Raw genomic sequence first — 13,190 nt, 5'->3', positions numbered from 1 at the left:
CCCAATTTTAATATTTACAATGCTGCAGAAATGCATTTTTAATAGGCAACAGAAATTTGAGTGTCATTTGTTGTGTTGGAAGCGAGTTACAGGGCTTGAAATTCAGTAAACATTTCAGTTTTAAACCTAAAACGAATGTTTTAAATGTTAGGAACTGTTTATCTATGCTCAAACTAAATAAAAGATAGACAAATACACTGGAAAAAGATTTTTTACTGGTATATTGAATATGTAAACAAAAACAGGGCACGAGCCTTGTTTACATGACAAAGAATTGTGAGCCCTGTATCTAGCTTATAACTCTACGAATGACTCTTAAGTTTTATTTGTTTATTAGAAATGCATTTCTAAAGCATTGTAAATAATAAAAACATAAAAACAGAATTTGACCAAAATCGTGACCATGCCCCTTTAAAAACATTTAATGCGTGTTTTTATAATATATATTTACTGATATGCATGAAAACTTTCTGCACTATTTTCTTACGCTTAGACTCTAATCATGTGTTCTACGTGCCTTCCGGTTTGAGACTTCGGCTGACAGTAAACTAATAGACAGGGTCATGTGACCCCGTCTAAAACGGATTATATACTTAATTGCCTACAAAATAGATATATTTAAATGAAACTTGATTCATAAAAGATCGTTTTTTGGTTTAGTTCATATTGGAGGGTAAGTTTTGGTAACGCTTGTTAATGCTAACATTGCGACAGGTTTTATTAAACCTTGGTTAAAAAAATATTGACAAGTGGCAAATACTGTAGTCGCTAAAATGTAGGATATTTATTACATCAAAAATCTATATTTTTATTTTTTCCTTTACCGACTTCAGTAGCTGAAAATTGGACAAACATTATCACTACCCTATGTGGCGACATATGGAAATTACTGTGTCATTTATAATTTGGCTGTTAAAATAATAATAATTCATTTAAATAACAAACGGCAATTTGTTGTATATAAATTGGATATAAGTTTCCAAAATTATTTACACCATAACATGTATAATATTATCACGTTACTTCAAGAAAAAACTATCTTAACTTAAGCTTGAGCGACAGTGATATTTCAAAATGGAGTCATATAAATGAGAATGGCTGAGATGCAACTCTACAGTAAACAGCAATGCCCGGAATATCTGGATGCATGGAAGTATTATCCTAATAGGTAAACTGAAGAAGACAGGAGATAACGTTCGCGGAGACAGCAGATAATACTTATACAATAGAGTAAGGTATACAAATTTTCCTACAAACACTGGTTGGCTAATGGGTTAACCCTTTATTTTTCTGTCGGTCGATTTGTATTACAGGTCTCTACCACGGATTTAATGAACTTTGAATAAAAGAAAAGTGTTGTTTTATTTTTTATAAAACAAATGAAGGAAGTGTAAATAGCATTTGAAGTCTTAAGACCTAAAATTTACTCTAGTGATATACAATTTGACCTATAATTTGATCATATCAAACATGAAGCATTTGTTTACAGTCAGTGTCTGCAAAGTAATGCAGTTCCACGGGATAGGGACTACACTTATCAAATGATACCTGATTACAGATAAAGAATCAGATGAAAAAGAAAATCATAAAAATCTGAAACTTCTAATAGCTTCCGTTCAAACAGTTTTGATCATTTCCTTAACGCAACCATGATACAATGATCATCTTATCGTCCTATATGATATTGATATAAAAATGTTAACATGTTTAATATATCTGATATATAACGTGTTGACACCAGACCTTTTTGAGTCTACGTAATTTCCAATTGAATAAGGAAGAAAAATTTAAATGTAGTCCAAGAGCTAGAAGCGCTGAATGTCTTCCATACCTTCTGTTGAAAACAAAATTAAAGTCAACCACAACCAAGAATGAAAAATATTTTTCTTTCAATATTATAAAAAAGGTTTGAGCATTTCACGAACATTAAAGTTGCAATCGTTTAACACATATTTAATTGGGGCACATGATCATAAAAATAAGGAAGTTTTTCTAGTGGGTTTTAGATCAGGTATTAAATATATCGCTATTTCTACTTACTTTACATTTGAATGACATTTGAAATGTATAATGACCCCCCCCCCCCCCCCCGAATTAAATGACTATTTGTTAAAGAGATTTGAAAAAATATTAAGGACTTTTTCTACATCATTTAAACATCCTTGTGAATAAAGGAACAAAAAACGTGACCATTCAGACGACGTAAAAATCCGCTATATTAACATAATTTTTTCCTCAAAATAATTATTCTATTAATTGTCTAGTGTAAAATAAAAAAACCCTGAATAATATGGATAAATCTAATGATGTATTCATATACAACACTTAAGTTGCATGCTATACACTACACACATATGTTCATCCAGCTCAAACTATGTCATTTTGATCGGCAATGTCAACAGAATGTACAAAGAGAATAAGTAGACAAAACTAAACCTGAATTAAGATGTTGATAATGAATTTAAGGATGCAAATAGCTATTGCCCAGTTCACACGAAATATAATACAAAAAAATCTGACCGACATTGAGAGTGAAAAACAAACTTGCACATAAAAAATTATTCTTACCTTAGATAGGTGGACCAACGCAATGCTCGTGTTCGCCTGCATTTACATCTCTGGCCACATTGACTTAACCTCTCCCATTTGCTTAAATATATCTACACAATTCGATCAGGGGCATCCCGCAACCCTAACAATCAAGGCTGGCTTGATAATGATAAACAATTTAGGCTTTGCAAGTCTATTGATCCATCAATTACGCTGGTCAGCAATCGACTCAGAGCTTTGGCTTATCCACATGGCTTCAAATTAAAAAAGAAACAGCCCTACAGCTTCACACAAGTGCTACGATTAGAATTGTAAGGGCTATTGTTCTTGACAGTCCTGCTTTTACTCTCACAAATGCATGTATTGATTTGATTCACAAACCTAAGTTCAATGTCCTCGACAAAAGCGAGAAGCTCATAGCAATGCATCACCTGCCTAAAATTAGCCCTTTCGGAGCCCAGGCTCTGCACAATTTAGAATATCTGGTCTATCAACCCCCCCCCCCTCCCTCCACGCTTCAACTTCACCAGACCTCGCCCACCATAAAGTTCAGATCCAAGACAATATAGGCAAATTGCAACTAGGAGCTACTCCAATAATAATTGAGCAGTTACATATGTACATCCAAGATAACCCTTTTAAAAGGACAAGCAGTTTCTATTGCAAGGTTTTTTAAAAGGTTTAAAACTCAACTAAGCAGGCCCTAAAACCCTCACTGAATAAAAAAAAATGAAACTTCGCTTAGCAAAACCCTGATCAAATTAAAAATATATAAGATCAAGGAATTAAGATAGGTAGAATAGCTTGTCCTTATCCTGTCAGACCCTTCTCAAACTTGCGCATTTCACCAATTGGAATTATTCCAAAAAATCGGGCGGCTTAAAGTTAAATATTCATTTGTCTGCTCCGGAAGGTAACAGTAGTACTGACTTCATTGACCCCAAATATTGTTCACTTAAGTACTCTTCCTTTGACGAAGCAGTTGCTCTTGTACAGTCGCAAGGCCTAGCTTGGCTGATTGGTAAGATAGACCTAAAGTCCGCATTTTAGCTACTTCCTATCCATCTCAGTGATTTTTGCTTACTTGGTATCAGGTTCCAAGATCCATCCCAATGATTTCTGCTTACTTGGTATCAAGTTCCAAGATTACTACATGTATTATTTTGATAAATGCCTTCCTTCGGTTGTGCACTGTCATGAGCGTTATTCGAAGATTTTAAAAATTCTTACACTGGACATAAAGCCATACTACAAAGTCCAGTAACATTTGTCACTATCTTGATTACTTCTCTTTGTCGGCCCAAATGCCTCAAATGAGTGCATTAGATTGATACAGCAATTCAGCCACATTTGTAAAATTTTGGGTGTGCCGATTGCGGCTGACAAGATTAAAGATCCCAAAACTAACATAACCCATTAAGGGCTAGGAATGAATACAGTATCTCAACACATTTTCCCCACATGATAAACTCACATCCCTCAATGACCAACTAAGGGATCTCTGCAACCGTGAAAAAAATCGCTCTTCAACAGTTACAATCACTCTGTGGGTTATTAGCACTTTGTGGCAGAGCATTACCGGCAGCTCGGGCATTAATCAGAAGATTCTATGGCGCTGTGTCTAGCACTTAGAGAAGTCAACACATGATTAGAGTGACCTCTGGAATGCGGCAAGATGCACTCATTATTCGAGAGTTTATTCACTCCTTTCATGGAACCCGCCCCTTCCCTGATCAGTCGTGGTTTCTTGACGGATCTGGAATTTTTCACAGATAGTGCTAAATAAACAGGTGGTGGTATTATTTTCATGGGGAATGGGCTTACATCTCATGGCCTGAACATTGGGACTCGGCAAGGTATATCCTACGGAAAATTAATTCCAATTGTAAGGGACATTTACATTTGGGGCTGACAGTTGCTAAATTCCAAACTCTTGGTACCATACTTCATACCTTGGTATCTATCATCAACTCCAATTCATCAAAGTCTCAACGCGTCATGTTCCTCATTAAGCCATTGATCCTAATATTCTTACATTTAAACCTTCAAATTGAGGCTTAATATATAGCGGGCAAACTTAATGAAATAGACAATTCTATTTCACGATTTCAGTTGCACCGCTTTCGACAGCTGGCAAAAGCAGCATCACCAACCCGAAACCAATCCCATACGAGTTCTACGGTTTCTTTGTAGATGAGGTTCAAACACTTTTGTCGGCATCGATTTCAACAAATACTCAGCTCACTTATTCCCAGGGATCGACTGCCTTTTTCCAGTTTTGTGATTCTTATCATCTACCACACACCAATCCCCCCTTGGACCATTTGATCAATTTCATAGCTTACATGTCTGCCTCAAACATAGCCCCGTCTACCATAAAAACATACATGTCAATAATAGCGTTTAATCTAAAACACTACTAAATCCTTCATACTTCAATAACTCCTGATTGGCCTTTCCAGGAAAAAGCCTTCTCTCGACATGCGTAGACCTATCACATTACCTCTTTTCCATGCAATAATTCAGGACCTACCACACACATATCACTACGTTTACGAGTCAACTCTGTTCACTTCTGCTTACCTTTTAGCTTATTTTGGCTTCTTTCGTGTTGGTGAATTAACAATCACATTTGGTACATCCCCTAATAGAGTTTCGCAAGCTATTGCAGGTTAAATTACATGTCAAACCATAAAATTATTGCTGCAGTTTTCAAAATCAGACCAAACGGGCAAGGGAGCTACTATAGTTAAACCTAACGACCACAATTATTCAATATTACAACAAGCTCTGAAAAAAATTATCTCTGTACGACCACCTGTGGAAGACCCTTTACTTTCCCATTTCGATAATAAACCCTTTACACCATACCAATTTTCCGCAGTCCTTACCAAGACTTTACATCATCTTAAGATCCCTCAAGCAGCCTTTGAATCCCACTTTTTTCCACATAGGTTCTGCCCCGGCAGCTTTTATTTAAGGTATCCTAAAACACCAAATCCAGTCTAAAGGGTGTTGAAAGTCAACGTGTTACAAGAAATACATAAGACTATTTGTCCTATTATTGCATCCATTAACCCGCAATGCTAACATATAACAAGAATTTATTTCAGGTTAAGTGCCATACATATGGATAGTCTGATCATCAATTATCCCAAGGCTAAAACTCACAGCCCGCGCTGGAGGCAATTCAATGGGCCTTCATTGCTTGATTAGGGTCGAGGTAGGCTGGATAAGCAGACCTGGTAAGAGGTGGGGGAGGTTTATCATGCACACTACACAGCTTTTGTACAGTACTCCTCCTGACATGTTAGTGATACATTGCGGAGGCAATAGTAATGGCGCATTACCTTTCTTGGACCTTCGACTCCAAATGTTTGACACTATATCTGAACTCGGTAAATTTTGCCTAACACTTTGTTAGTTTGGTCTGAAATTTTGCCACGGGCATGTTGGCGTTATTTGTTTAGTACTACTGCAGCAGAAAAGTGCAAAAATCGTCTTAACAATGCAATTGCAACTCATGTTTGAACTTGGGAGGGGCTTATATTGAAAAACTTGAATAAAAATAAATATAACGGCCAAATGTTTTGTGTAGACGGAGTGCATGTATCTGAACTGGACAATAATGTTTTTCTGACATATTGCAGGGTGCACTTTATCTGTTCTCACAAACTCATTCATCAATTTATCCCGATCATTTGTATTAGTTTATCCTCGCCACAAATACATCCTTATCCAAACCCCCTACCCTTTCCCTTCACTTCATCTCCCATAACCTAGTTATGGCTTAACCTTAATCCTACCCCTAACTGCCTCGAACACATTCCACCTCTCTCTATTGGTTTAGGGTTGCAAATTGTCTGGCAGACAAACACTTTAAGTTTGGTATAGCTGTTTTTCATGAGGAATATGTATCGTGGAAGGTTTTTTTTGTCTTTGATGCAGGTAACTGTTCCCAGGGCCTGCTTAAAGTTTTGGAATAGGTGTTCAACTTCTCCCAGTATCCACCTAACCTAGCCGGAACCCCGCCTAATGCAAAGCGATATTGATGATGACTTTCATGATTTAACTTTGATTTATTGATTGATTGACTGATTGATTGAACTTTGATATATTAATTGACTGATTGATTGAATAATTTATTGGTGAACTAAAAATTTTGATTTATTGTGCAGCCAAATACCTGTTCATCAAGTGGGTGACAGGTCGGTTGTTATATTTATTGTTAATTATAATAAATAAGCCATGACCAAAGTGCCAGCTTGTGTTTAGCTGTTATCTTTAATAAATCAAGGCAACTGTTGAATATTTTAACGATCCGTTTATTCTTGTATAATTGAAGTTTTAAGCTTATGCCAGATTTTTTACATATCCCTTAATATGAACTTCATTTTGCCTTAAGCGTTTAAAAAACCAACAATTACCGGGAAATATGAATTCACAACGCATAATAAACTGACAAAAATTTTCATTCCGCTTAATTCTGTCATTAAGGGTAGATGTACTATAATAACAATAACTCAAATAAAACTGTCATAAACAGAAGAAGTCCAAACAGTCATAAAAATACGCCTTGCATTTTCATATATTAAACACACATATCTCTTTCAAAGTAAGCATATCCTGTTTTGTCAATTAAGCACTTTTAAGTATGATATTAAAGATATTGAAACGCATTTGCTTAAATAGAGCTGGCTTATGCATATTGATGACATGTATTAGATTTCAGACTCGGTCCTTGGTAAAATGTTGATACTGATTTTAAAGAATAAAACCAAGCAAATACACAGAGTGTTTTCTTACGAGAATTTTAATTAATCAGAAAGTAAGTTCTGATAAAGAGCAATTAAATGCTCTGCGTGTTAATTGATGTACATATCTGGACAAAATAAAATGTAGAAATAGGACTTAATTATTTAAACTCCACAAACTAATTCTGCCTAATAGCAAACATTTAAGTTTTATTTAAAGTCCTGACATACAAAGGTATTAATTCGTTATAAAAAGTAAACTTAAAATCAATAAACTGATAACAGAACAATCGAGTTTTTTAAAATCATCACATGGTCTTCTCAGAATATATGGGTTTTCTGCACGGCATTTGAGGGATTTTTTTCAGACTAGCTTAGGGAACTTCAGCTTTCAGCATGGGTAATGATTTACTTCCGAAATGACGTGTTTACATATTCTTGAGTATTCTTGGTCCAAAATTTGTCGTCCTTTGATTCTAAAAAAATATAATAATAAAAAGTTGATACTTTAATATGAACTAAATACTTAATGAATGTATTGATGTAAACTGAATGCTTATTCATTACAGTATCAGCATGTTTTTAATTAATTGAAAAAAGCTCGAAAAAGCTGTTAACCATTTTATCTTTAAATCTAATTTGATAGGTTCGAAGGATTTCTTATCCTGACAGTTTTATAATCAAATTATTTTTTTTGTACGATGACATTTGCTTCAAAAACATAAAACACTGTGTCGGATAATGAAGAGAGTACCAAGTTCCTGTACCAAGGTGGCTTTAAGATGCAGGTACGAAAACAATTATGCAGTTGACGCTCGATGGCACGAACTTTGATTTCTCGAATTTCGTGACCACTCAAAGTGAAATCACATTCCAGATTATTTTCTCAATATAACTAAGCAAATTTAATCTATCTTCAATTCTCAAACTCCAATCTCTTGAAGTTCTTGATCACTCAAAGTGAAATCTAGGTCCTGTTATACACATTTTATTGTTTTTCACTTATGATAACTTTAAGAGGTATCTGTTCACGCAACCGATCAAGCGTAAAACAAGCTCCACGTTGACGTAGTTTGGACAGCAGCAGTGAATGACTGGGGCTAGCGTGATGATGTGAAATGGTTAATACATAAGTGACACTGCCCCTATGTTTCCTTTAATGGATTTATAGTATTTTGTAGATTATCAATTTTACCATATTGAGAAATTACCAGCAAACTTAAGCTTATTTGAAATATCCTACGTATTTAAGTAATATTAGAATGCGCTTTATCTACTCAAAACTAAGTTCTTTATTTATAAATTGTAGTAAAGTAGCTACAATACGATTGAAACCAGATAAAACTATTCTACTATGTTATTAATGTAAATTTTCGGCTACAACAAATTCTAATTATAAACCAATATGATCGGAGCAAAAATAACATTAACTTGTAATTGCTTTGCTTTATTTATAGAATGGAGACATCGTCTAGCATACGATGTCCTAGACATTTACATTGCTATAATAAAGGAAGTACTACTTAAATCACATATGATGACTAGTTCTCAGTAAAATTACGCATGGATAATAAAAATGAATTTAAAGAAAGTTTTCATACACTAAAAACTTTGCTATTAAAGAAAAAATCTTAATGTTGAAAATACGAAACGGTGAGTAGCAAAACAAACAACAGTAAATGTTGGCATTGGGATGAATAAAATCTACCTATAGCTCAAGGAATCAAGACCTCTTTAATGTACAATAGACAATAAATCACAAGAAATAAAGATGATTATGTATTAGTAACATGCATAGGTTCCTTTCATATATTATTGAAATCACAATGTTAAGGATAATAATACAAACTTAAGAGAACAAAAGTACACATATGGCGATAATAGATTTTAGCAAATACAGCGTATATTCAAGAGAATTGAAACCAATAAACTGTACATGAATGAGGTATGTTACGATGCATCATTCATAAAACATCTAATCTAACTCCCAATTGATTAAAAATATATCAATCATTGTATAAATGATGAATTCATTATTATTCCTAAATCTCAGGTCCTTTCAGGCAAGAAACAGCAATTACAAAAGTACAAAACTACCACCTTGGCATTTGTATAATTATTAGGCACAGTGTTAAAATATTTATTTAATTAAGGTTTTTTAATTCCAAGCAAATGCTATTAGTTGTAAGCTTCTTGCAGTTAAAGAAAGTAGCAAAAGTATAAAATTTAAATACAATTGTATCCTTTTTGAAGATATGTACGATTATGTATGGTAGGGGTAAATTATTTCCAATTACTCCTCATAGACTTTTACCTCCTCCCTACCTTTGAAAGCTTTTAAAATATAATAAGGATAGCTAAAAAAGTTTTGAAAAAAAGGCAAATAGAGAACTTGGTGATTTCAGTAATTTAGAGCACTCTTTTACAGTTGTTTGAGATGCTCCAGTTGGTTATTATTTTATTCTACTGACTGTACCACCGACATGATAGGCTTAAATAAATTTATATCAAAACGTCACTTAAGCCGAATTTCTCTCTGATTAGTATTCTCTTAAATTAATTTTTGGCAATTTTATATCTTTATAGAAAGTCTTCACAATATATTCATTATTAGTAGCATAAAAAATTATCAAACCATCGTCAAAATTTAAGAGAATGGAAATGGGGGCGTGGCAATGTCAATTTTAGTGTAATTATATGATTTAGAAGTATAATCTGATAGACAGGGTGCGATTTTATCATATCGTTGTACAAAAGAAACTATTCTATATTCTATAAAAGACGTCAGTGTCATTTGCATAATTATAACTACATCTTGTTTTATGATTCTTTAAGTTAAGAGGAACGATAATGACCTTGACTTCACTGGGCTGCGAATACAAGATTGTCAAATATTAAACTGATACCATCACTTGATAATATTATTTTTTGACTGTCTGTCATTTCATGCATATCTAAATATAAAAAGTATGAGAATACCCCTTCCTTAAATCAAGTAATATTTAATCCCTCTCTTATAGAACAATGTAGTAATCACTGCGACAATAATTGTTGTTTGGATCTACCTTTATGAGTCTTTGTACCTTTTCTATTTACATGACATTATATTTATGAGATTGATTTTTCAGTTTTAATAAATGACCTTACACAGCACCAGCTGAAATAAATCCAACAAAAAGGGATTACCTTTAGTTTTGAATGGTATCGACTGGTTGGCGGAATTTCCTTCTTTAGTTTTATCAACACTTTTTTGCAATTTTTCATAAAGATTTCTACAAACAAAAAATTCCTAAATGTTCTTAACAACATAAATGACATTTTATCAGATATATGGATAGATGGACAGATTGATAGATGGATAAAAAAACAGATAAATAGATTGGTAGATAGATAGATACTTAGTGTTTCCATCATTTTCTGTAATAGAAAAAAATCATTTATAATTAGTTCAGATGCAAAAATCTACAATGAGATCAAACAGAATGAGTATGAATCCGAAATAATTCATATCTAAATATTCACTAGTGAAATTATTGGAAATTTATGTTTTAATAACTATCGACGGTAGCAATTGTTATTGTTATCCAAGAAGGAGTTTTATGATTACCTTTCCCAAAAATTACTTCCATATCAACAAAGAACTGCGAACGCTAACGCCCGTTTCCCGCCTACATTTTACATCCAAATATGTCGGAATTTCTGTTAGATATTCAAAAACTAAGTTTTCTACTAAAAAGTATAATCAAATCATAATCAATTTATATCAAAACAAAATTGGTAATAAAATAATTTATTTTTAAACAAAAGTTTTGCTAACGCGGGGTCTAAAAAATGTCATTGAAATCGTTCTCTATGAGTGAGGAAAATTTTATTTAGCGGCCAATATGTGCATAAAAACTTCATGATAACATATTTACGATATGTATTAAAGTAACTTTTCATTTTATTTCATATCTGTTATTTAGTTTTCGAAAATTTACAAAGCAAAATTCTTTTTTTGGAATGTATTTCGGTCTGTAGACATATGGGGGGGGGGGGGGGGAAAGATGTTTTAAAAAACATTTCCGTTTTCCGTTATTTTCTATTATGAAATGAGCTATTTTAACCCAAAATACAAAGTTATCTCGCTTTGTTTCACCAAATAATTTATGTTTAATGAAAATATACATAAATGTTTACATTATTATAAAAATATAACTTTAATTAGACAACTTTCAAAAAATGACTTTTAGTTAGGCGGCTAGAGAATGCTATCGTTCGCAGTCCTTTAATGTCTCAAGATAAAGAGTTAAAGAAATGAATAAAATTAATTTAGATTATATAAAAAGCTGTTCATAAATATCAATTTGCACAACCTTTCTTCAAAATGTCTTCGTATTGGTTTGCATTTTCATATGATGTTAAATCGTCATACATGTTCCTGCAATAACCATCCATAAATAAGTTTCTATTTATCATTGAAACGATGAAAATTGTAAATAATCTAACACAAATTATTTTTTTTAACTTCGGTTGTAATTTGGTTCTGAAAAAATACACATCTACAGAAGTGTTTTGTCCACGAAAAAAATGATATTTAAATGCTAATTGCATTTTTTTATTTTTAAAATGTCCATCAATTAAGGCAGAGATTTTAATGGTCCGTCAAGTTTTAGTTGTCAGTCAAAGGTATTTAAACCGCGAAATTGAACACAAGATTTTTCAGCTATGAATTTTGGTAATTTATTTTAAGCAATTATATACATAACGTGCACGTCGTATTAAACATGACATATATTTGTTTTCTTCAGTAAAGTTCTGAAGAGAAAGAAAGAAACGGCATATTAATTAAATAAATTAATTAAGGGATAAATCACTTGATTTTATGTATTATAATGTGTTTTAATCAGTGATAGTGTTTGTAAAGTTTTGAAATATACTAGGAAGTTATCGTAATTAATATTAGTCAATTTAATGTAATGATTATTTAGGCAATCTAGATTATTTTTTATATAAATTCATACACCTTTCTGTGTGTTCTTGTTGTTCTGAAATTAAACAAAAAGGACACTCAAGATTTTTTTTCAGAACAACATTTCACATTTCATATATATAGAAAGATAACTAAAATAGACGCATAAAGAAATCATCGTGACCTATGTGTTGCATTTTAAAGTAATTTTCAAAAAATATAGATGATAGTTAATGTTATGATTTTGAAAGTTTAAATTATCTCTTTTGTTTAGGTATCAATAATATTTTTTTTTGCATTTTATTTACATCAAAGGGTTAGGTAACAGTGACATTTTGTACTTTTTTAGCAAATCTTTACCTTTTATAGTTGTGTAGTTGGATAAATCTTTATTTGTTTCATCTGCTGTATCCCTTAAATTAGATAAAACAACATATAATTAAGGAATCGTTCTTTTAGTATTTAGAAGTAATCAAATACAAGAAAACCCGAAGAACTTCATGATAGTTTTGATTACCCCCGACCGTATTTGATCACTTTATGATATTCAAAAAATGATTCCTTATTACTTAATATATTATATAATTTTCAGCCATTGCACGATTACATATTAAATAAGTCATTAATGAAATACATTGGTCAACACATGACATAATCGATTCGCAGTTTAATTACAGACAACGACTATGGGAAATGTAAATATTGATTGATAAACACACATTGCGAGAATCTAAATGCATACGGTTTGAACATACTTTTGACCAGATATAACTTAACCTATTTGCTTATTTTTAATCTACAAACTATTAAACAATTAGTCAAAAAACAAATGAACCACATAGCAAAAAGGCTTAAATGTTTATGGAAACGAACAAAAATGTCGAGCCAGATATTCAATTATGGTGGAGGATCAAATTCAATGTTTATAACTCAGT

This window comes from Magallana gigas, chromosome 2 (genome assembly GCF_963853765.1).
Source record: "Magallana gigas chromosome 2, xbMagGiga1.1, whole genome shotgun sequence".
NCBI lineage: Eukaryota > Metazoa > Mollusca > Bivalvia > Ostreida > Ostreidae > Magallana > Magallana gigas.
The sequence above is the reverse complement of the archived record's forward strand: the minus strand, read 5'-3'. Positions refer to the sequence as shown.